Consider the following 23,967-nt stretch of genomic DNA (forward strand, 5'->3'; position numbering starts at 1 on the left):
TTGTAGAATACTCTATGTGACTTTGATCAGTTTTCTTTTTTCTTTTTTTTTTCCTTCCTAACAAGTAAAAAGTATATTTAAAAATATGCAAAGTTCACTTTTTAGGAACTCAATATTCAGTCTGTAGTGTTGATCCCATAACATACCCATGATACTAAAAATTCCATGCTGGCATTTCAAATGGGAGTGAAACAGCATACTAAACTACTTTCAGCAAGCCTAGTGCCAAATGATGAAAAAATATTTTTTTAATTTATCATGAGTCCATTGAAGTACCAACATGTCTGACTTTTGCAGTTAGCACTGAAGAGGAAATCAACAAGAAAGAAATGATGATCAGGTTTGGGTTTTGCATTAGACTTCTCACTACCCCATCATTTCTGTTTTGCTTTGAGAAAAGGTATGTGTAGATATGTGGCCATATCTTCAAGTTTACGTTCACATCTATCAGATGCAGTGTTTTGGTAGTAAGGATGCAGCAAGGGTTGGGAATTTTGTAAGAGAGGGAATCAGTCGGAGAGAATGAAGCATATCACGGCTTATAGACTTTGTGGAAGGTGAATTCCAAAACCTGGAAGCCAGACGGAGTTCCCGTCGTGGCGCAGTGGTTAACGAATCTGACTAGGAACCATGAGGTTGCAGGATTCCTGGCCTTGTTCAGTGGGTAAGGATCTGGCGTTGCCGAGAGCTGTGGTGTGGGTTGCAGACGCAGCTTGGATCCCACGTTGCTGTGACTCTTGCATAGGCCTCTGGCTACAGCTCCGATTAGACCTGTAGCCTAGGAAACTCCACATGCCGCAGGAGCAGCCCTAGAAAAGGCAAAAAGACAAAACCTGGAAGCCAGAAAGAAAAATGTAAACAAACAAACAAAAATGGTTGAAGGAGAGAGTTGGTAAATGTGATGGAAGTTTAGATCTGGAAGCTTCATTACAACCACTGCTTCTCCCCTCCCCACATATCCAGCAGACATGCTTTGCTTTTTCCTGAGGGATATATTATTTTTATTCATGACATTTTGAGTCAAGCACTGTACAGAAAAGTTTCATTACATATGTATTACTTTTTAAAAAGATAAAAATTGTTCCTTTAAATAGACTACACATAGATCTAACACGAACAAAGAAATTCAAAAGAGAGATCCAAGAAATGCTGGTTGTTTAAGATATTAAGGCATTTTAAAAGGAGCAAAAGTAGAAGAGTAATTTAAACAATTCAAAAGTAAAACAGTATGGGGAGAAGTATACCTCTTCAGAAGATCATAAAGAAAATTGGAAGTGAACTCATGGAAATTTTCTAACTGCTATAGATAAATGTTTAGTCAATAAGTATGTATAGAAGGGCACATGATTCAGATCACTCCTCCCGTTTCTTAAGTTATGTGTTTGTGCTTAAACAAATTTTGCCTCTAATAAATTTATCATAGCCATGTTGCATTAAAATAACTTTGAATTTCAAATTAAATTTATACTAAAACAAACACGTACACATATTACTAACAAAAATATTTTAAAGTTTTCAGCAAAATCAAATAACCTCTATAAATTAGTTTGGTACATTTGTTAACATAAAAATTTGCCTTAATTTTTTAAAAATGTTTTAGGAGATCACAGTTTTGGAATCCATTTATAAACTGCTTTTTTTTTTTTTTGTCTTTTTGCCTTTTCTAGGGCTTCTCACATGGCATGTGGAGGTTCCCAGGCTAGGGGTCTAATCAGAGCTGTAGCCACCGGCCTACACCAGAGCCACAGCAACGCGGGATCGAGCCGGTCTGCGATCTACACCACAGCTCACGGCAACGCAATCCTTAACCCACTGAGCAAGGCCAGGGATCGAACCCGCAACCTTATGGTTCCTAGTCGGATTCGTTAACCACTGCACCACATGGTAACTCCTATAAATGCTTTTTAACAAGCAGATAAGAAGAGCTTTCTACTGCATAGTCTTTTTTTTTTTTTTTTTTTTAATTTGGTAAGATTGTCAGCAACTTTTGACATTTAGGATCAGCCTTTATGACCTCTACTACACTCATTTAAGACATATAACTTATTTAGTATACAGCACTACCCTTTGAAAGGATTCCCAAATGAATATATCCACAGTTTTCAGATTGTAAAAAAAAAAAAAAAAAAAAAATTTAATTTTGAGGGAATTGATAAAACTACATTTATAAAAAAAATTGATGGAATATAGCCTTTTAATAAAAGAAAGTTTTTGAACTTGAGATGTCACAAAATACAAAGGTTGGATGGAAATAACTGTGATTATGTATCCTAAGCACATTTTTACATACTAATGAAAAAAACCCAAATGAAATGTTTATAAATGCAAAATTATTCTTGAGAATCAATGTGTTTTAAAAACAGTTCAAAATGTAAATATTTGTATTTTCTTCTTTAATCTAGGAAGTCACAACTCTCTCTAGTCATTTGAAATATAACTTTGATTCTCACTTTGTAAGTATTTGAGTTAGCAGTGGTCAAGACCCTCTCACTTATCTATTTAATTTTACCATTATATAACAATGTCCAGTTGAAATATCATCCTCATCTTTTAGATGTAGAAACTGAGAGATACTCATTCTGTTGATCATTATGTGTTAACTGTTATGTGCCAGACACTGTGCCAGCCTCTGGAGATTCGAAAGAACTGGACATCATTCCTGACTCTGAAATCTGGCCACGAAGACCACGGAGACCATGGAGTGTGAGCACTGTAAAGAAAGCAGTATGTGTGAGATATGCTGGGAATACACAGGAAAGAAAATGAATTCGAAATTGGAACCAGAAAGTATCTCAGAGATGCAGGCTGAACCAATGTTTTTTGTTTGCTTGTTTTGGGGGTTTTAGGGCTGCACCCACGGCATTTGGAGCTTCCCAGGATAAGGGTCAAATTGGAGCTATAGACACTGGCCTGCACCACAGCCATAGCAATGTCAGATCCAAGCCACATCTGCGACCTACAGCACAGCCCACAGCAATGCTGGATACTTAACCCACTAAGCAAGGCCAGGGATCAAACCTGCCTCCTCCTAACCAGGATGCTAGTCAGATTCACTTCCACTGAGCCATGATAGGAACTCCTGAGGCAAATATTATGAATAGACATTAGACAGGCAAGGGGAACAGTGAAAGGATGAAACAGTTTTTACAGAAGCAGCTGCCTGGGCAGAGGCACTGATGACAGAGTATATTGACTATTTTGGGAGCAGCTAAAGAACTTTAGCAGTCCACATTAGGTTGGGATGGGAGAGGGGAGAAGAAATGGTGAGGGATAGATACCCAAAGACTAGATTATGAAGGACCTTGTACACTAAAATGAACTTTGTACTGAAGGGTGTGGAGAACCAGTAAAACTCATCAGACTTGGTTCTTTGAGGAAAACACTATGGTTTTGGAGAGGAGGCAAGATTGTACAGTAATGAGTCTTTTGGGGTGACTACTGTAATATACCAGATAAAAAAATGAGTAAGGTAGCAAAAGTGGGAATAGAAAGAGATTGAGTTTAAGACATCAAACAATTTTTTTTTTTTTTTTTGTCTTTTTGCCATTTCTTGGGCCGCTCCCGCAGCATATGGAAGTTTCCAGGCTAGGGGTCTAATCGGAGCTGAAGCCGCTGACCTACACCAGAGCCACAGCAACGCTGGATCCAAGCCGCGTCTGCAACCTACACCACAGCTCACGGCAACGCCGGATCGTTAACCCACTGAGCAAGGGCAGGGATCAAACCCACAACCTCATGGTTCCTAGTCAGATTCGTTAACCACTGCGCCACGACGGAACTCCCTCAAACAATTTTTTGAGAATATATTACTATAATTTATGGTGTAATTAAGTAGAAATAAAGAAGACACGTGAACACCTAATTCAGATGTCCAGAATCATTTGCTGAAGTCAACATGCCAATGAGATTTTGAAAAGAATGACTTTATAAGAAGAGCCAAAAAAGTTTTTAATAAATAAAGAGAATAGGAGCTTGTATTATATGATATAAAACACTAGAAAACCGTCACAAGCAAACATTTTGACTCTGGTACAGAAAGAGATCAAAGGGACAGACCTCCAAACGACAATATATGTTTGTATGTCTAAAAGCATCATAAGTGAAATTAAAAGGCAAACAATAATCTGGAAAAACACGTTCACCATATGAGAAAGTTAATGGATTCATTCACAATTTGAATGAATGAAGATCTCATGGAATTACATAAAAATGGATAAAACACTGACAAAGATTATAAATTTCTCTAATATAAACAGGTGGGCAATAAGCATATGCTTATTGAATAAAGTTCGAATTTACTCTTATATAGAAAAATAACAATTGAGACAAGGATATGCCATTTTTACACATCAAAGTAGAATTACAGGGTAGTAAAAATTAACCCCAATCATTAATCAGAATGTGAGAAATGGCTACTTTCATATATTCTTCATGAAAGCAAACACATGCAACGTCTTTCTCAAGAGCGATTTTTGGCAATACACATTTAAGCCTTAAAAATGTACTTTGACTCAGCAATTCCAGATATAGGAATTTATACTAAGGAAATGTAAATATGTGAAGAAATTTAGTGTTTTTGCCTGCGTCCCCCCAGTGCAGACCTTAAAACAAAGCTCTGTGGGTGAGTCTTATTGGAGTGTTACCCCAGGGAGCAGGAGTGAGGACAGAGAAGCAAAGGAAAGAAAGCAGAGCCAGCACAAGGAGGCATTATTGATTCTGTCACTATTATGGAAAGAGGTTGCCTGATATCACAAGGCCATCTGGGAAGCCGTATGAAAAGTGTTTCAGGCTTTCCATCCAAAAGGGAAAGGGGCAGCGTTCTGTACCTGCGTCTGTCTCTCTCATCAGGCAAAAGTTCACCCCACAAGGAGTCAGCTCTACACCTTTCAGGTTGTGCTTGAACAGCCCCTCCCTAACCTCATCTTCTCAGTGCAGCTGAGAGTCATTGACCTGGGCCCGTGGTGAGGTGCTGTCAGGTTGCACTTGTCTGCAGATGATCAAGGCCCCTGAATTGCCTGGAATATGAGGCTGAGAGGACCTGATGCAGTGGGTGGAAGATATCCAACCCAGTCTATCCCTTGCAACACTGAGATCTGCTTGCATCCTCCATTATGTGTATCTCCTCTCCTATGAAATGGGTCTTCGTTGTTGTGCCAATAAGATGCTTTCAGTCTCTGAAAAAAGTGCAAGTCAAATTTGCCAGAGACAGAGTGAAGACAACCACATCTCTACCAAGACTTAATAGGAGAAGATGCGTGAAAAACAAGCAAACAGAACCGAAACAAACTAAAACACCTTACAATATCTACTGAAGCTGCTTGTCCTGAGATTGTGATTACTATGTATCATTTCCCTTCTTTACCTCTGATTCAAAATTTCTCTCATCTGTAGCCAATACTGGGCTCTCAGAGTGGAAAAGGATCTAATGTAGTCAACCTGCCCCAAAGCTGGTTGGCTTATCTCCTCAAGGAACGAGGCTGTATCAGCTGTTAATCTCAGCTGGCAGGTTGGTCATTTAGCAGGGGTTGTGGTTAGGTCGGTATTGATGAAAAGGAGTCCATCTTGTTTGGTTCATACATAATCTCCACTGCCGCCCCTATAGCCACTGCATTCCTAGCACGAGGACAGATAAGGAGAGAGTCAAGTTGATATTCGCAGGATAAGTCACACTATTTTTTATGGTGGATGTGCTCTGCAGGGCACCGCTTTCAGACACAAATGCTCATGCTTTGTGCCCAGTGCAATAGGTCCAATCATATGCCTCTTTCACAGATTTACTCATCCTCAATTTTCTAAATGTGTTTTTAGATCACTGAAAAACCAGCCCAACTATTTGCCACTGCCTAGGGCTCCATATATATATCCTTAACCTAGGTCACTTTTCCTTCTGTTTGAATTGAACAGCCAAGTGTACTGCTCATAGTCTTCCCATTGAGAGAATTTATCTGCACCAGGCCATTTAGGCCATCCCTCAGTGGTGCTATAATGCCGTGTCTGTTCATTTTTAGCAAACATCAAAATATGGTTCTAACCCATCTGTGAACCAGGCTCAAATACTTTCCTCCTCCAACAATAAGTTTATAGAGAAGACCCTCCACTCCCTTGAAGTGATAGGTTTGAAATGATAAAGAGGTATTGGTGCAACAGTGGTTTGACATAGATATCTGGGCCGCATGTTCACATCTTTACTTGAATAGGATATCCTAACATGCCCCAGATCCACCAGCCTCTACAAAATTTATGCATGTGGCAGGGTCCTGAATCTTTGTGGATTTTATCATCCAACCCTTAACAGCTATGGGTCTTTCTAGGAAATCAGCTGCTCAACTGCCCCAAGTTCAATTATCATGATGCTGTTTATATAGTAGATCAACTAGTAACCATACCTCAGAAATCTTGTGGTGTCAGTTCAGCTGTATTCTATTCATAGAAGCAGTCTCAAGCCTGTCCAGATTCAAATTCTCACCTCTTGACAGGAGAGCGGCAAGTTGCTATAACATGTGGAATAAGAGGGAACGGTTTGGTTATCTTTGGAAGATATAATCTGTCACGTGCATTTGTTGGACTCACATAATAAATATATTTTTTATATTCCTTCTCTATGAATGACTTTTGACTACTTTCTTAACGCATTCCAAGGAAACTTTGGCATTTACAGTCATCTCATTTGCCTTAGGACAAGTTTCAAGGAGCCCTCCCAGGAGATTATTAAAAGCAGCTTCAGATATGCCTGACAAGGCTTGGAATCCTGAGTTACGGGTTATGAATATGTACCCCTATGTCAAAAACTCTTCCCAATCCAGATTTTTATTTCAACACCTTCATTATCCATGCTTACAAGCTATTCGTACATGTTCTCCCCAATTCTGCTAATTTTTATTATTTAGGTCATGCAATTTTTTATGTTTAAGCTATTTTTCCCAAGAGCAGGAACTGTACATGATAGTCACTCAGAGATTTGATCCTGATTTTTGGCCTGGAGGCAATGAAGCATTTCAAGGGCAGGTCTTGCATCATTTGCTACAGCCCCAGCCTCAGGTGAGGTCATTGTCGGCTCTCCCTATAAGGGAAGAGTCCACTCTTTTGGCTGTTTCAGCAAAATGGTAGGTTTAGGAGAATATGAGGGTTTGTGATTCTCAGGCATTTCCATCCAAAGTTCTCATTTTAGATTTCAGGTCCAACTCTTTACTTGTATGTGCCCTGATTCCAATATAGAAGATTTTTCCAGATGCTGCCTCAGAGTCTTATTTAAAATCTGCCACCCGTACAGTTGTATCCTGAACCTGACCTTCAGCCAAGTGGTCCCAGTAACCAAAGGAGATGAGCCTCTCCTTCAAAGCTGCCATAGAGAATCTTTGAATGTCATAGTTTGCTGGATTTGACAATTGGCTATTTATTACAAGACATTTTTTAAAGATTTCCAACATAGTTTACACAAATGACCCTATTCCACAGTCTTTATAATAGTTGGTTATAATTGTCCCCATACCATTCAGATGTTTCACCTTCTACCTATTCCTCATCTCAATCAACCTAAGGAGAAATCTTTAGTAACTGCAATGCTATTGCATAACAGAGATTATCATCATCAGTGTGTGTGTTGGGGGTGCTCATTAAGGTCTGACCAATGAATAATCCAACTCCAAAATCCTATTTTGAGGATCAGATTTCTAAGGTCATTCCTGATACCATCTTTCTTTTTATTTTTTATTTTTTGTTTTTTGCCATTTCTTGGGCTGCTCCCACGGCATATGGAGGTTCCCAGGCTAGGGGTCTAATCGGAGTTGTAGTCACAGGCCTATGCCAGAGCCACAACAATGCGGGATCCCAGCCACGTCTGCAACCTACACCACAGCTCATGGCAATGCCGGATCCTTAACCCACTGAGCAAGGCCAGGGATCGATCCCACAACCTCATGGTTCCTAGTCGGATTCGTTAAATACTGAGCCACCATGGGAACTCCAATACCATCTTTCTTGATTTGTTTTTCTCCAGAGAGTAAAACCTAAAACAAAGGCTTATGCATGCTTTATGTGAAACTTTTTGGACATGGGAAGTAAAGAAGGGAAAGGAAAATCACTATGGACAGCTGGTTGCTAAACCCTATAAGAGCATCTGACAAACTTTATGAAATTCAGATTAGGTCTATCCATCCTGCAATAGAAAGGTGATAAACATATATCCACCAGTTTTCATCCCATGAGGTATGGGCTCCAAGGTGGGCTCTAATCCCGTGACTTAGAATCAAAGGAGAATTCCTAGGATGGGACATAAGAGGCTCATCTCAGAAAACTGAGACAAGAGGCTATCTAGTTGCATCTGTGCAAAGCTGTTCAGAGTCTGTACTATACTGGTTGCCACAGAGGTGTCTGAAGTAGAGACAGGTAAGAAGAAAGGATCTAAAGGAGTACCTAAAAGGTATCCAACATCATAGTCATAAGAACATTATATTACTAAACAAATTAAATAATGTAAATTCCCATCAAGTTAGTATTTGTTAAATAAATCGTGGTATGTCCATTCAATGAATCACTGAATCCCTGAGAAAAACACAATAACTAAAGGCCATAACATGATATAAAAATATTCACAATACCTTTTATTTTAGAAAATCTGATTAAAATAGCATCGTATGAATTTTATAATATAAATTCTGTTTTGTCTAAATCAATAATTTTCTCATTCTTGGGAATGACTAAGATTTACATACTTCTTTATCATTTCCTTTTTCCTATATACCTTGCTATATTCTCAGGGTTCTACTCAAGCTACAGAGGATCTTATTTCCTCTCTAGAAATTATTTCTAATGTTCTATCAATAGAGAATTCCAGTGATAATAATAATTAGAGTGATAATAATATTCGCTTCCTTTTGCTTCTCATCCTTCTTATTCTGCTTATGCTTGTCCTTCTTGATAGACATTTTATCAGAATGATAGCGGGACTCTAGAGCGGGGTGTCTACGCTGCAGCCGCTTCGGGAGCGGGTAAGCGGTCTGCGCAGCACCTGGCGCCGCGTGGGAGGGGGCCTGAGGGGCGCGGCTGGGAGGGGTCGGCAGAGCCAGGGGTCCTGGCGGGTGGGCTGCCCAGGGGTCGCAAAAGGGAGTGGGTGGCATGCGCGAGGCAGCCCAGGCACCCCAGTAAAGTCTGCTTTGAAGAGAAAAAAAAAAAAACATGATAGAGGATAATAAATTATGTTTCTTCTGGGTGAAAACCTCTTTTTATCAAATTTCTTATCACTTACCTTGCCTGTTAAATTGGTCAGCTTGGGTTGCCATAAAAAAATACCACGGACTAGGTCGCTTAAACAGTAGGAATTTATTTCTTACACTTCTGGAAGACGGGAAGTCCAAGTTCAAGGAATTGTTTGTTTAGCTTCTGCAGTGAGGGCTCTTTTCCTGGTTTGCAGATGGTCCCTTTCTTGCTGTGTCCTCAAGTGGTGGAGAGAAAGAGGAAGCAAGCCCTCTGGTGCCTCTTCTTATAATAAGGGCACTAATCTCATCATGAAGCCCTGCCCCCCACGACCTCATCTAAACCGGATTACCTCTCAAAGGTCCCATCTCCAAATACCATCACACTGGGAGTTATATCTTCCATGTGTAAATTTTGGAAAGGTGCAGTTCAGTCCATAGCAGTTGTTGTAACTGATTTTATAGAATCATAGACTTAAACCAGGACTAAATTTATAGGGAATACAATTCAACCTTTCACTCAAAAGTAGGGATCCTGGCTATAGAATTCCTGAGAAGTGATGGTGCTGCTTTATATTTAACTTATTAATCTTAAGGCATAGGTAGTTTACTAGCCAAGAAGAATTTTTTTCAAATGGTATATTTGTCTCTTAGGATGAGAACAATCTTCAGGACAAAGTAGTTTTAAAATCTTAATAATAGCAATAATAGCAAGCACTTATTTTGCTCTTATAATGTGCCAGGCAGAGTTCCAAGCACTTTTTCAAATATTAACACATTTAATCCTTACTCTAATTGTGTAATATAAATGCTATTAGTGTCCTTATTTTACAGACAAAGAAACTGAGGCACAGAGAGTTTAAGTAACTTGCCCAAGGTCACATGTTTAGTAAATGGTGGAATTGGGGTTTGAAATCCAGCCATCTGGCTCCAGAGTCTGTACTCTTAAACATTATATCAAGAGAGTAATTTCCAGAGCTTCCACTTTTATTTCCTTCATTCTCGTTTGCCATTGCTTCTTTATTTTTCATAAGGTTTCTATGATCTCTAGGCCAAATGAGATTCCAAAAATAACAATTTTAATTTTCAAATCGAGGGCATGATTTCTAAATGGACCAAGTTATTTTTGTGAACCCTACATAAAATTCAGGAACAGAACTTTGGGAAGGAACTTCCAGATGGCAGTAAATCTTCACAGTTCAGTAATTAAGCCTTTTGAGAGTGTTACTCTGTTATGGAGATACTGCCTGATTAACTGTACAATATCAATTATATCAAACGGCACTTCTTTAATTCTGTCAAAATTTAGAGAAATCTGACATGCTGACACAAGACTCTGTGAAGTGTGATAATGAGCTGCCAAGTGTCATAAAGTGCCGGGGGGGCAAAACACCCTTGCTTTCAGACAAAAGGTGTTTTTTGCTTTATTCATATTACAGTAGGCTTTATTAAACACCATGAACATCCAGATACACACTCGTTCTTTTTGAAATAAATAGTCTAATCTTTTTTTAGTTTTTATGAATGAAGTTTAAGTGATAATAGTCAAATACATACAGGAAAATAAATATAGCATGTATTTTTGGTTGAGAAAGATTATATACCTAGGAAATTAGGTCCTTATACCTTTCGCTCCCTCATTCCTGTAAAGAATGGTTCTCAGAAAGTTAACTTTCTCGAAAAGTTAAAACTTTGACTTGCCTAATTTTATAGTGACAGACACTTGTCTGGTCATTAAGGACAAATCCAGGCTGTTTAAATAGCAAAGCTGGAGTTATTAGTGACAGGATCTTTCAACAAAGTTTGGCTTTCTTGAGAAGAAATGCCCTTTTCATAAAAAATGGAAGGGGCTTTATTATAAATACAATTACTGTCATCAAATGTAAGAACTTAGGGTTTCATCAATGAAATAAGAAAAATAGTTTAATGGCACTTGCTACTCTGTTTTGATTTTTCCATAATTACTTTAACGCAATATTTAAATATTTTAATTTTCTCCTTGTGTCCTGAGGTAGACAAAAGGAACTTTGCAGGGCGACTTAGAGAGATGTACGAATGTCCTTAATGAGCACCTTGCCGTGGAAAATTCATTCCCTTTCATATATTCAGTGATTATCTCTTTCTGAACAACTAGCCTATCCAAACGCCTTGACTTTCCTTTTACCTTTTTCCATGAATTTCTAGTTACCACCTGGATATTTCCATTTGGGAATCCTAGCACTGCCTGGAATTCAAATGTCCAAGCCTCCAGTTTTGCCATTCCCCTCCCCACTGATCCTCTTCTTTCCTTTCCTTTGCTTTGGTTTAGAGAGTCCTTTTTTTCCAACTCTGGCACAGATGAAACTTCAGAGTCCTCTTTATTTTTTTCTTTGGCTGACTCACTTTCAAACTTATATGAATTTATAACCTATTTATTGAAACTTTGGAAGACAGAAAGACACAAACACATAAAAAAAGTGTCTATTTTTCTTTTATAACTGCCTACAATTAACAGTCAAAACAGGAGTTCCTGTCATGGCTCAGTGGTTAACAAATGCGACCAGTATCCATGAGGATGTGGGTTTGATCCCTGGCCTCACTCCGTGGGTTAAGAATCCAGCATTGCCATGAGCTGTGGTGTAGATTGTAGATATGGCTCAGATCCCACATTGCTGTGGCTGTGGTGTAGACTGGTGGCTACAGCTCTGATTAGACCCCTAGCCTGGGAACCTCCACCTGTCATGGGTGTGGCCCTAAAAAGACAAAAGACAAAACAAACAATAAACAGTCAAAACATTGCCCTCCCTTGGTAGTATCAGTGGAATATCAATAATATCAACTGTCTTCCCTGCACCAATATCGTTCAGGTTTTTCTTTCCCAGAACTCTTCAGCACCTGTAATTATCCTCCATGGCTACTCTCTGCTGACCATCCTGGTACCTGGAAGGCTTTCTCTTCTTAGGTACCAGCAAGGTGGAGCAAACTTTCCATTTGTGTTTCTTGGTTCATAGGAAGTTTAAGCAGCCCTGCAATGATAAATAGTAGAAGATCTGGCAGATATATTACCCTCTTGTCTTTGTCCTATTACCATTTCCCAGTTATTTGGTTTTTTTTTTTTTTTTTTTTTTTTTTTTTTTTTTTTTTTTTTGGCTCTGGTAGGCTCGGAGGAAAACCACAAATCCATTGGCTGAAATGGATGAGAAGAAATGTCACTCTACTTTTTTTTTTTTCCAGTTTATTATGAACAATTTTCCCTCTTATTGGTCTCTGGGAAAGGAGGCAGTCCTTCTATTCTACTGTCTTCTGCCATCTATGCAGAAGGGGAGGGAAAACAAAACACAGCATTTCTCTCCTGTGTTTTCTATTATATAGGCAATAAGGCAGGTTGCAGCTGGGATGATAGCTGGGGGAAGAAAATGGCTGGATCAGCTGTCTCTTATATCCAAAAATGGTACCTGGCTCCTACTATTCACTCAACTATATGCTACTTTATTTGGAGAGTAAGGTTACCTGAGGCTCCTTTTTCTTGAACTTTGAGTCTTTGTAACCAGTTCTGGGGTAACAGAAAGATTCCTACTTAAGATCCTATTACAAGTCATCAAATTGTCCTAATATTTCTTTCAAAGTATTTTTCACATTTGTAATATGGGCAAGAATGTTATTTTATTTTATTTTATTTTATTTTAGCCTTTTTAGGGCTGTACCCACAGCATATGGAAGTTCCCAGGCTAGGGGTTGAATGAAGCTGTACCGGCCAGCCTATGCCACAGCCACAGCAATGCCAGGTCCGAACAGCATCTGCTACCTGCAACACAGCTCACTGCAATGCCGGATCCTTAACCCAGGGAACAAGGTCAGGACTGAACCCACATCCTCATTGATACCAGTCGGGTTTGCTTCCACTGAGCCACAATGGGAGCTCCAAGAATGTTGTCTTAGGAGCTTGCATCTGACTTTTCTGTGCAATTGTGTATCTGTGTGTGTGTAGGGGGTGTCATGGGGAAGAACTGTCTTATTAAAGGAAACCCTCAGATATCTCAAAGTAGAATATACATTGCAAATAAGAGATATAGCCAACTTACAAGTCTGCTATTTCCTAGGTAATTTTACCTGCCTAGCTTTGGCATTTCAAGATCCCATTACACCCTTAGAAATCAGGAAGTATATATCAGTGATGACATTTCTCACCATCTTCTCCTACATTTGTCAGGTTTTATAGTGATTTTCAAGAATACCAGTGGCTTCTTATTATGCATTTCTTAAAGACTAAAAAACAAACAAACAAACAAAAAAAGAAAAGTACACACTGGGCCCTCCTGAGGGACATAAGGGCAACACAGGTGTAAGGACGCATATAATATACACACTCTCACATTCTTATCTTCCTAAGGTTCTGGATTCTTTCCTCTACATTAAGAAGGAAATTCTGGACTCTCACCCTCATTAGACATAATTCATCACTGAGTTCAGGTTTCAGCTAAGCAAGCAAACTAATATTTAGATTCAGCTGTTGGAGCTTGTACATTAAACTCAGTCTCTGAAAAGTACCTCATATTGATAGCTTTGGTTTAAGTCAATATTTCTTCTATCCCAATTGATCTATTATTGTTAGAATCCATATTCCTCAGGGATTTTTTCAATATAAATTAGCAAATCTCAGAGTTCATTAGGTATAGTCAGACTTTGTACTTTTCTCTGGAGCATGCTTGGATCTGACTGTGGTTATAGGTCTAGAGACAATGAAGGTTCATGGAGGGTAATTTGAAGAATAGGATTTACTTTGCAAGGTTAGCTGTTGGTGAGGTCATTGCTGGATTTTCAAGCAACAAAGCAATTGTCTTCTGCTGGCATTGGAGGTTCAGGGATATTTGACAGCTCCATGTCCTCATGGTTGTCTGATTACACTCAGTTGTGCTCATTGCATGTTTTACAGTCCATTCATTCCTCATCAAATTCTAAATTTCATACAAAATATTTGGAAGAGCTATGAATCCAAATTATATTTCAGTACTATAAAACACTCACTTAATTGTTGAATTTTAGTTCCAGCCATTTCTGCATTATAGCTAGCTATCATTCAAGACACATTTCTAAACAAAGAGAATGAAAGTCTACTGCCCAAGGACACTTGCTGTAATAACTATGTGCTAAGAGAGAAATTGAACTAAATAAACAGAATTAAATAGGCAAAGGAATTGGTGAAGTAGCAATGGGCAAAGAAATTGGTGAAGACAAGTAATCAAATACTGAGTATTAAAAAGGCTAATTTGGGGGACATTTCAAAGCAAAGCTAAAATAATTGATGTGATGGATTTGATTATCGTTCAGCAAATATTTATTCACTCTCTATCCTTCAAATGCTTGGGAGAAATATAATTCTCCATGAAATTGATGCTGAGCTTTTAAGTTGTAACTTACTTTGGTCAATGGAATCCTAACAGGGGTGATGAGAGAAAAGGCTTGAATGTGTTTTCCTGTTGTTCTCTTTATAATGAAGAGAGTATGATTCAAGTAGCCACTGGTCCTAATAAGATGAGAGACATTTGGAGAGATCTGGACCCAAAGCATAGCTCAGACTCAATATTCTGTCCAGCAAAATCCAAACTGGCTCAGCTATACCCACATGACCCTCACACAGAAGTGAGATATTATTGCTTATTGTTGAATGCTCTTGGGATTTTGTAGTTGTCAGTTAAACAGCAATACTCAACTGATACTTTAGATACTAATAAGGGGGTAAAAGCAGAGAAAATCAGAAGTTAAAATATTTTAAGATCCTTGAATTGTTAGGGAGAAGAGATACTGGTTAACATAGTGTTAATTATTATTGCTTTTAATGAAAATGTCATATATCTATATTGTACACAATTTTGAATATATAACAGGTATTCTGTAAAAAGTCTTTTCCTTCCCACACTTATTCCACAGGTGCTGTTTCCTGTCTCCAGAGGCAGCAACTGTTACCACTTTCTCAGCTATCCTTCCAGAGATACTTTGTACATATTCATTCATTTGCATCTATGAGTGCATCTGCAAAATAGTAACATTTTATACACACACATAAATGTTCCTTGCATTTTCTCATTAAACTGCATGAATCAAGATTGTACTGTGTCAGTACATATAAGAATGCCTAATTTAAAAAAAAAATTTAGGATTTCCTGCTGAGGAGCAGCAGGTTAAGGATCCATTGTTGCTGCATCTAAGGCTTAGATTCTATGCCTGGCCCAGGAATTTCCATATGCAGCAGGGTGGCCAAAAAACAAACAAGCAAAAAACCCCAAAGAACCCCATTTACTATTGTTTGAAGTAAAATAAATTACCTAATTAGTCCCCTAATTTATTAATCGAATATGCTATAAAATAATGGTAATCATTAAAATTATAAAGATTAAAAGAATAAACTTCTAAACCAGCTAAGGGGAAAAAAAGAAGAAAGAAAAATCATTTGCCCATTAGAGGGCAGGAAGAGTGGCAAAAAGAAGCAAAGAAAAAGCATGGGAATCCTAATTAATTTCCTTGATTAATGTTTTATAGTTCTCAGAATATAACTCTTTCGCCTCCTTGGTCAGATTTATTCCCAGGTATTTGACTTTTTGGGGTTCAATTTTAAAAAGTATTGAATTTTTGCATTCCTTTTCTAATATTACCTTGTTAGTAAACAGGATTGCAACTGATTTCTGAATGTTAATCTTATATCCTGCTACTTTGCTGAATTTGTTGATCAGTTTGAATAGTTTTTGGGCTGAGTCCTTAGGGTTTTCTATATATAGTATCATGTTATCTGCATACAGTGACAGTTTTACCTCTTCTCTTTCTATTTGGATGCCTTTTATTTCTTTCGTTTGTCTGTGGCTATGACTTCTAATACTATGTTGAATAAAAGGGATGAGAGTGGGCATTCTTTTCTTGTTCCAGATTTTAGTGGGAAGGCTTTCAGCTTTTCTCCATTGAGTATCATATAGGCTATGGGTTTGTTATAAATGGCTTTTGTTATGTTAAGCTATGTTCCCTCTATACCCACTTTGGTAAGAGTTTTGATCATGAATGGATGTTGGACTTTGTCAAATGATTTTTCTGCGTCTACTGAGATGATTATGTGGTTTTTGACTTTTCCTTTATCAATATGGTATATGACATTGATTGATTTGTGTATGTTGGACTATCCTTGTGATAATATTGTAAAGATGGCCATACTATCCAAAGCATTCTACAGATTCAGTGCAAGTCCTTTCAAATTACCTATGACATTTTTCACAGAACTAGAAAAAAACAATCCAAAAATTTATGTGGAACCACAAAAGACCCAGAATTGCCAAAGTAATTCTGAGGAACAAAAACCAAGCAGGAGGCATAACTCTCCCAGACTTCAGGCAATATGAAAAAGCCACAGTAATCAAGACAGTGTGGTACTGGTACAAAAACAGACATACAGACCAATGGAACAGAATAGAGAACCCAGAAATTAACACAGACACCTATGGTCAATTAACCTTCAGCAAAGGAGGCAAGAATATAAAATGGAAAAAAAACAGTTTTTTCAAAAGTGTTGCTGGGAAAACTGGACAGCCACATGTAAATCAATGAAACCAGAACACACCCTCACACCATGAACAAAAATAAATACAAAATGGCTTAAGGACTTAAATGTAAGACAAGACACATCAAACTCCTGGAAGAGAACATAGGCAAAACATTCTCTGACATCAACCTTATAAATGTTTTCTCAGGTCAGTCTCCCAAGGCAACAGAAATAAGAGCAAAAATAAACCAATGGGACCTAATCAAACTGACAAGCTTTTGCATATCAAAGGAAACCATAGGAAAAAAAAAAACACAAAAAGACAACTTACAGAATGGGAGAAATTAGTTTCAAATGATGCAACTGACAAGGGCTTAATGTTTAAAATATACAAATAACTTTATACAACTCAACAGCAAAAAAACCCCCAACAACCCAATTGAAAAATGGGCAGAAGACTTGAATAGACATTTCTCCAAAGAAGATATACAGATGGCCAACAGGCACATGAAAAATTGCTCAACATCACTGATTATTAGAGAAATTCTAATCAAAACTAATATGAGGTACCACTTCACACCAGTAAGAATGGCCGTCATTAATAAGTCCATAAATAACAAATGCTGGAGAGGGTGTGGAGAAAAGGGAACCCTCCTACACCATTGGTGGGAATGTAAATTGGTACAATCACTATGGAAAACAGTATGAAGGTACTTTAGAAAACTATATATAGAACTACCATATGACCCAGAAATCTCACTCTTGGGCATACATCTGGACTAAACTTTCCTTGAAAAATACACGTGTACCACTATGTTCATTGCAGCACTATTCGCTATAGCCAAGGCATGGAAACAACCTATATGTCCATTGACAGATGAATGGATTAAGAAGATGTGGCATTTATACACAATGGAAAACTAATCAGCAATAAAAAAGAACAAAATAATGCCATTTGCAGCCAAATGGATGAAACTAGAGACTCTCATACTAAGTGAAGTAAATTAGAAAGAGGAAGACAAATACCATATGATATCATTTATATCTGGAATCTAATATATGGCACAAATGAACCTTTCTACATAAAATCATGGACATGGAGAACAGACTTGTGTTTGCCAAGGGGGAGGAGGAGGGAGTGGAAGGGGGTGGGAATTTGGGGTTAATATATGCAAACTATTGCCTTTGGAATGGATAAGCAAAGAGATCCTGCTGTATAACACTGGGAACTATATCTAGTCACTTATGATGGACATGATAACATGAGAAAAAGGAATGTATATGTGTATGTGCGACTGGGTCACATTGCTGTACAGTAGAAAATTGACAGAACACTGTAAACCAGTTATAGTGGAAAAAAAATAAAAATCATTAAATTTAAAAAAAAAGAGGAATTCCCGTCATGGCACAGCAGAAAGGAATCTGACTAGGAACCATGAGGTTGCGCGTTCGATCCCTGGCCTCAGTGGGTTAGGTATCCTGCGTTGCCGTGAGCTGTGGTGTAGGTTGCAGACCTGCTAGAATCTGGTGTTGCTGTGGCTCTGGTGTAGGGTGGCGGCTACAGCTCTGATTCGACCCCTAGCCTGGGAACCTCCATATGACATGGGTGCAGCCCTAAAAAGACAAAAAAAAAAAAAAGAGAGAGAGAGAGAGAGAAAAGAAAAGAAAAGAAAAGAAAAGAAAAGAAAAGAAAAGAAAAGAAAAAGGGGAAATGGAAAGTTCTAACAACATGGGGGAAACAAATCTAAATGTACTGAGTAGTGTAATCATAATATATATAAGTAAAACTTTCAAGCTTAAAAGAGAAAGATTCCCAGGAGTTCCCATTATGGAGTAGCAGAAATGAATCTGACTAGTATCCATGAGGATGCGAGTTAGATCCCTGGCCTCACTCAGTGGGTTAAAACCTGGCATTGCTATGAGCTGTGGTGTAGGTCGCAGATGTGGCTTGGATCCCCTGTTGCTGTGGTTGTGGCTAGGCTGGTGGCTACAGCTCCAGTTCATCCTCTAGCCTGGGAAGTTCCATATGCTGCAGGTGCAGCCCTAAAACCAAAGCAAAAAAAAAAAGATTTCCCCCCAATTTTTTTAAGTACCTGATATACGTTGTTCATAAGGGATTCATTTAAAACATAATTGCATAAAACACTCACTTAAAACATAATTGAAAGTAAAGATACAAAAAGAAATACTGCAAAAAATTATCAGAAGCAGTCTAGCATATAGGTATTAACACCTATTAATATCTATTTAATAAAAACACCTATTTAATTAAAAACACCTGCTAAATAAAATAGATATTTTTCTTAAGACCTTAAGAAAACAATTATTACTGTTAAGAGGGTATGTATTTATTTAATTATAAAGGTTCAATTCATCAGAAAGAAAACATTTCTGAGTCTATAGGCATAAAACAATATTGCCTCAAAATATATAAAGTAAAAATGGATAGAACTGTAAGAAGAAATTGACAAATCCACCATTATAGATGATGTAATACCTTACTTTAAGTCAATAAATTCAAGCTAAGTGAAAAGTGGTAATGGTAAAGAAAATTTGAATAATGCATTTAAAAACTCAATCTATTGGTTACACTCTTAAAACAACTAGAGAATAGACATTCTTCTTAATCACATATAGAGTATTTATAGGAATAATCTACCTATTAGATTCAGAGGAAATCTATAAATAACAAGAAATTTTATACCATGCAGAATGCATTTTCAGAGAAAAGTGTAAATAATTTATAAAAGAAATAAGAAAGCTCTTAGTCCTATCTTTTAAATTAAAGATAATTAAAAAAATTAAACCAAAAATTAAATTAAAAAATTAAATTCTAGATAATTTTGTGTCAAAACATAAATAATAATGTAAAAATTGACATTTAGAACTGGATATTAGTGAATGCATTACATTAGAAATTTGTAGGGTACAGTTGTAAGAAAGAGATTTTTACCTCTTTATGTGTGTGTATATATATATATATATATATATATATATGAAAGAAAAAACAAGAAAGATAGGAAAAAATAGTGAAGTCAGCGCTGGACTTAGGGAGTTAGACTAAGAACAACAATACAAATGCTAGAGAACAATACAAATGCTAGAGAGTAAAAATAGTATGCAAATGCACAGATTAATGAAACAAAATATAAAAAACAAGATCAATAAAATTATAAAACTATGTGAGACTGGCAAATTTGATTAAGAACCAAAAGGGAGGTACAAATAATCAGTATTAGAAATGAAAATGGGGACATAACCAGACTAAATTGATGATGTATATTTGTTGCTCTATGTAAAGGTACAGTTGAAAAATAATCTTATGTTTATTTTGCTTTTTTTCTTTTCAGTGCTGCACCTGTCGCATGTGGAGGTTCCCAGGCTAGGGGTCGAATCAGAGCTACAGCTGCCAGCCTATGCCACAGCCACAGCAACACCAGATCTGAGCGCTGAGTGAAGCCAGGGATCAAACTCGCATCCTCATGGTTACTAATCAGATTCATTTCCACTGCACCACAACAGTAACTCCCACTTTGTGTTTATTTTGAAGCTCTGAGTAACCCAGATTCGCTTTAAATGGCACTGTGTCAGTGCCCTTGGCAACTCTCATAGAAGCTTTTTGGACATAAACATCGCTGCTCTCTTTTGGTATACCTTCGACAACTTTAATGCAGTGCAGCTGAAATTCTGTATTGGGCTAGTACAATTGTGAGTTTGGGGGTGTATGCAGGAGATCCTACTTTTCCTTTTCCTTTCGGTCTATATAATGTTTTATGAAGCCACTTTTCCAGTGTTGAAAGCCTAGTCCATCAGCAGCCATTCTCAGTTACTTCTTAGTTTCTTCCTCTATTTACCAAAGACTTATCTCAAAGAATTGCACAGTTACAAATAAAATAATAACCTAAGTTGCTCATAACTAACATATTATATTATACTAATGTGCTATATAAATTATTATATAGGTTAATATAATAATATAGTAACTTCTAAGATTATTTGCATTTAATACGATTATTTTTCTTTTTTTTGCTTTCTAGGGCTGAACCTATGGCATATCGAAGTTCTCAGGCTAGGGGTTGAATCAGAGCTGCAGCTGCTAGCCTATACCACAGCCACAGCAACATGGGATCCCAGCTGTGTCTGCAACCTGCACCACTGCTCACGGCAACGCTGTATCCCTTACCCACTGAGTGAGGCCAGGGATCGAACCCAAGCCTCATGGATACTAGGCAGGTGCATAATGCACTGAGCCACAAGGCGAATACCAAGAACTAATTGTTTTAAATCAGATGAATTATATTCTAATGGAATTATAGGCACCAGAGATAGTGAAATGGGCAAGGTATTTTTTTTTTTTTTTTTTTTTTGTCTTTTGTCTTTGTTGTTGTTGTTATTGCTATTTCTTGGGCCGCTCCCGCGGCATATGGAGGTTCCCAGGCTAGGGGTTGAATCGGAGCTGTAGCCACCGGCCTTCGCCAGAGCCACAGCAACGCGGGATCCGAGCTGCGTCTGCAACCTACACCACAGCTCACGGCAACGCCAGATCATTAACCCACTGAGCAAGGGCAGGGACCGAACCCGCAACCTCATGGTTCCTAGTCGGATTCGTTAACCACTGCGCCACGACGGGAACTCCTGGGCAAGGTATTTTTAAATGTTATGAGGGTTTTAAGTGCTCAGAAACATCATGAAACGTTTTAAATTTGAGGCTGAAATTGCAAAACTGATGTCATAAAGTTCTAAGGTAGTGTTTTTAACTTACCCTAGTCCAGATTTTATGACTTCAAAATACATAGAATTTGATCTTATAAGGAATGTTCTTGGACCAGGAATGCACACAAATTCCTCTACATAACTAAAAAAGTAACAGGTTTAGTTCTTAGTAGAAATCAAAACCAGCTTACTTTGGACAATCTTTTGTCTAGCTAACACAGAAAAAGGAACAGCTAGAACCAGTTTGGGCAAGTCCAACTGCTACGTGAGTTATCAGAAGCTACAATGCTAATCTTTTTTTTTTTTTTTTTTTTTTTTTGGAGTAACTGATTGTTTTCCACTCAGGTTTGTTCCAGGGTCAAATAGAGTTTCAACATTCCAAGAAGAAACATGGAACTACATTCTTGTTGTAGAACATTTTGTCTTCACGCCGCAAATATTGATGCATATATTCAACTAACTGCTATTTCCTAAGAAGAATGTGTTTCAAGACTATTTTCTCTATTTACATTTCACACGAGGAAAAGAGTACTGTCCCTTGAGAAAGTTATTTCTTCATTAGGGCAGGTTCCTTATCTGATGATTTTATAAGATCTGAAGGTAAAGAACGAAGCTAAATATGAAAAATTTTTGTGAAGTTAAACTACCAAAAATTTCATTAGGAGTCTATGACAGAATTGACACTAGAACTTGAGTATCTATGTACATAGAATATTCCATAGCTTAAAAATCGGATTCTTCTAATTTTTTTTCTGGCCTGTGATTGTTGCTATTTCTGTGTTAACTGAGAAATCTTATCAATACATAATTGTTCAAAATGAAAGAAGACTATAACTGCATATTTCCTAGTTACAGGTAACTTTCATGGAGTATTTAATATTTCCCAGCCTATTATCATCATTTCCATGTTACAGATGAGGAATATGAGGCTTAAAAATTTTGAAAAGCAGGACTTCCAAAATGACAAGTATGAGAATGCTCTCCAGGAAGGAAAAAAAAAATGTAACTGTTGAAAAATGATAAAAGGCATTCATTTGGGAGTTCCTGTTATGGCTCTGTGGTGACAAACCTGACTAGTATCCATGAGGACTTGGGTTCGATCCCTGGCCTTGCTCAGTGGGTTGAGGATCGGGCATTACTGTGAGCTGTGGTACAGGCATCAGATGCAGCTCAGATTTGGCATTGCTGTGGCTGTGGCTGTGGCTAGGCTGGCAAATTTGACCCCTAGCTTGGGAACTCCCATTTGCAGTGAGTGTGGTTCCCTCCCCTCAAAATAAAAATGGCACACAAAAAAAGCATTAATTTAAACATCCAGAAACTGTCTTAAAGTCATATGACAAATGGGGAAGCATTCGTTTAAGAAAGTCTTTTAAAACTCAGTAAGAACAATGAGTGTCTGTAGCATGTGAACCATGACTCAATCTATTATTCAGCTTGGAGTTGTGAGAACTTTATCCCAATATAGGCATCTCAGAGGGGCTCCCAATCTCTCCAGCTCCCTGTCTGGGGACATGTTATCTTCCTGTGAGGAGCAGGCTGCCAAAAGTTCTTATTCCCTCCAGTCCATGGTGTAGAAGTAGGCATGGCAGAGAGGTCCCACTTTCTCACCCATCCCCCATTTTTAAGGCAGAAGCTCTATCCCAGACACAACCGACAGAGAATATTGATTTCCTGATGGTAGCGTTTCCTTCCCCTCCCTTCTTCTCCCAGTGAGTTCATATAGTTGAAATCCCATGTTGAGAGGGTCAAGTTTTCTTAGAAGGGACTGCTGCCACTTGACCCCATGACCACTTGTAGAATGGGAGTATCATTACTGGAAAAACAGCCCCCTTATTTCAGCTTTGGTGCAGTGGCACAGGGAAGGCCACACGCAAGAAGAGTTCTCTAGTTCTACCTGAGGGGACTGATCTTATTTGGAACAGAGTGAAAAACTCCTTACCTGAGGCTGTTGTCATAAGCAAGGGAGATCTTGGTGGGAAGAAATTCAGAGGATTTGGTAGCTTTGATCCAAGCGCAACTGCAGAGTTGTCAGAAGCTTAATCGAACCAGGAAAAGATACATCCAAGAAAAGCCTTCTTGGGATCACGGTGAACTCTGGGAGTCAGAAGGGTTGTGCACAGAATTGAGGTTGCATAAACTCAGGAATAATCAATCTCAATTTCTTGGTACTGATATCTTTGCTCTTTCTTTCACTGGTTATGCATTTCTTCAACGTTCTTCATATTTTAACAGAAGCGTCAAGAACTGTTATCATATGCCTGCTCCATCATTGTACTTTGAGTGTAGATAACTTGTTTTCTAGATTCGCCAGTCTAGAAATAGAGAGGATTTTTTTCCCCCAAATTGATCATACCCAGTATCTTAATCCTACCTGATTTAGATGACTTAGATAATGAGATTTGGGACTTCTGAGCTAGTAATATTTAGACTGTATTTTGGACTTGGAGTTGATGCTGTAATAGGTTGAGATTTGGGGGGATTTTGAAATTGGAGGATTTACTTTGCATATGGAATATATACATGGCCCTCACAAAGATGTCCACATCTTAACCCCTAGAACCT

The sequence above is a fragment of the Sus scrofa genome, chromosome 15 (genome assembly GCF_000003025.6).
Source record: "Sus scrofa isolate TJ Tabasco breed Duroc chromosome 15, Sscrofa11.1, whole genome shotgun sequence".
NCBI classification, from domain to species: domain Eukaryota; kingdom Metazoa; phylum Chordata; class Mammalia; order Artiodactyla; family Suidae; genus Sus; species Sus scrofa.